We start from the raw sequence: 2876 nt of genomic DNA, 5'->3' as shown, positions 1-2876 counted from the left end.
CACAACTACCTCGATCTGTTTCTGCTTATTAATCTTGTTCTATTCAATATGCTCACTATCAGTAATTACTTTATCTCTGTGTGGAAGACAGATCAAGAGATGTACATTGGGATACCAATACCAGTAATACAGTTAGTTCTAATGCTAAGTCCTATTATTATTATGCTTGCCATACCTATCGTCTATTTTACTGGAGGAAGAATCAAAGTTCTATGGAACAAACGCTTAGAAAGATTGGATGATTTGAATGCAAGTTTTCCTGCTCGTTTGTTGGAAGATAGTATTCAAATGACAGAGTCATACAGAACCTTTTAATGTGTGCATGTTCTACAAGCTGCTTGTGTGTACATTCTTTTATTTGTTATTTGTTATTGTAGCACAGCTGCCCATTGTATTAGTTCCAATTAGATTGTGTCAGCATTTATTTTATTTGTTTACTTAAGCATGCATTTATGGCATAGTTAAGGGATGGCTACTCTATATGTGTTATACATAGTAATTTTGGCATAGTTTTTAATATGTTTAAAATTTAGCACTTTTACTATTGATTAGGCTTTGGATATACGCTAAGTCCAATTTGTCAACAACAATTACATTAATTGGTGTGTTTAATAATCAAATAGATGATGAAGGAAAATAAGAAAGTAGATGGGGCTACACAAGTGAAATTTTTTCTGTAGCCTAATAAGTAGAAGAGAACTAAGACAAATGGTATCAATTGTGCATGGTAGCCATTTAGAAAAGGGTTCAATTCCTACTTTATAACACTTAATGATTATCACAATAAGTGACTATATTATTTGTTCTGCCTAACCTATATGTAGTTGTAGATTTACTGCCCACATCTTTGGCATTCAGTTCAAGTAAAAGCAGAAAGAATTATGTATACACAATTTTGATAGTTTTCTTTCACTTTATTGAGTTTCTCTTGTAATTTTTATTGAGCTGTGAGCTATTGTATAAACTGAAAGCAAACTTTCTGTGCATGGTATTCCCTAGTGGACCAGTGCTATAAAATATGTTTCCTAATCCCACTGCTATAATCAATTCACAACTTGCTCTTGTGTTAAAATGGTAAAAGATATTTTGCTTCTCCTTTTTCTTACATCACACATGCGTGCAGTGGAAGCGGGATCATGTAGCTATATGAGTGGGAATGTCATAACCCACTTCAGACATGTCTTGTACTTAGGAACATTACATTACACATGTATACAATAACAGGCGATGATGTTTTTGAGCCTTTGCTTTTACTTTCTATTGAGCTTCTTCAGGTAATTTGAATGTCATACAAACTGAAAGCTAACATTATGTGTTATTCCCTAATGGAGGATGGTTTATATATTCTAATCCCACTATTATAATCTGTTAGCAGCTTATACTCTTGCGTTACAATGGTTAAAAATATTTTGCTCCTTTTTCTTCTTCATAATGTATCAACTCTTAATGTCAGGATTGATGGTAATAATGGAATCGATTCGATTGAGTGTCTTACAGGACAACCACAGTCTTCCTGTCAGTCATTGAAATATGTAGCTGATACTATTAACAACACTAGTAACCTCACAATAGAGATCATCAGTCCTACTCTTAGTCTACAAGGTAGTGTTATATTCACTGATATTAATGGACTAACTATCAATGGACAAGAAGAATCACTAACAGCCATTCAAGTGCAGTCAGTTACAGCTGGTATATCTTTCCTACATTGTGGAGAGATAGTACTTGCTAACTTTACTCTAAATACTGTCACTGAATCTCTCCTTTATGATTCCCATCTTATATCAGAGGATCAATGCAACTTTATTCCCAATGGCAATTATTCATTGTTCTTTCTAAATCCCAAGAAGCTAACGATTAAGAATTGCAATTTTACAAGCAGTAATGATACCCATACAGCATTGAATGGTGTACTAATCGAACTGTTTAACACTAAAGGCACAGCAAGTATCTCTGTTGACAATGTTATTTTTTCTAATTTTAGAGATGCATTTAAGGTTTTGCTTGACAAGTCATTTTACAATACGCTTAACATTGAAAATACAGAATTCGTTAATAATAGAATTGGTTTTGATGTAATTGCTATTAAATCAAGCAATAATAGCATAAGTGTCATTGCCAGTCAGTTTAATGAAAACAAGTATCAAGGTTTAAAAATATCCTATGAAACATCATGTAGTAACAATTTTATGATATTTGGATGTACCTTTTCCTATAACACTGGATGCAATGGAGTCAGTATAGATTTAGCTTTAGCAATGAACAGCACTTCAAATATTTTTCGTGGCATTGGAAGTCGATTCATTCATAATTCAGCAAAGTATGCTGGAGGTGGTGTCAACATTAATTTATCACCACCATTAGAACCTATCACTTATCCATCAAACAACATAGTTATCTTTCAGTTTTGTGATTTCATTAATAACAGTGGCAGCTATGCTGGTGGTGTGGGTATTGTAATAGCATCTGTCAGTTTAGTATATAAGAAAAAGCTCAATTATATTAACTTTGATTCTTGTAAGTTTAATCATAACAAAGCATCAAGTGGATCAGCAGTTCATATCAACAGTAACATAGGAAGTGAGTCTGGCACTTTTTTTGTGGCACTTGTTTACTTTTATAGATGCAATTTTTTTGGCAATGGACAATATCATTTTAAATCTAGAGCTAATGAATTAACATTGCAAAGTGGAGCATTCTATGCTAACAAAGCTCAGGTCAATTTTGGTGGTAAGACCCAGTTTGCAGACAATAACAGTACTGCATTACAAGTCTCTGATACAAATATTGAATTTAAAGACGACTCTACAACAATATTCAAAAACAACTCTGGTATTAAAGGTGGTGCTATTCTTCTCACAGGTGACTCTGAGCTG

General features: G+C 33.2%; 1 long non-coding RNA gene across 1 annotated transcript; it reads left to right on the top strand.

The window, feature by feature from the left end:
• The first annotated feature begins 8 nt into the window (after positions 1 to 8).
• Positions 9 to 532, top strand: LOC109590760 (uncharacterized). Its single transcript, XR_002189494.1, has 2 exons — positions 9 to 131; positions 197 to 532. It is a non-coding gene; the product is annotated as an uncharacterized LOC109590760 (long non-coding RNA).
• The last annotated feature ends 2344 nt before the right edge of the window (positions 533 to 2876 follow it).

Source organism: Amphimedon queenslandica, unplaced genomic scaffold, assembly GCF_000090795.2.
Source record: "Amphimedon queenslandica unplaced genomic scaffold, v1.1 AMPQUscaffold_9522_Cont18411, whole genome shotgun sequence".
Classification (NCBI taxonomy): Eukaryota; Metazoa; Porifera; class Demospongiae; order Haplosclerida; family Niphatidae; genus Amphimedon; species Amphimedon queenslandica.
The sequence above is the reverse complement of the archived record's forward strand: the minus strand, read 5'-3'. Positions and strand labels throughout refer to the sequence as shown.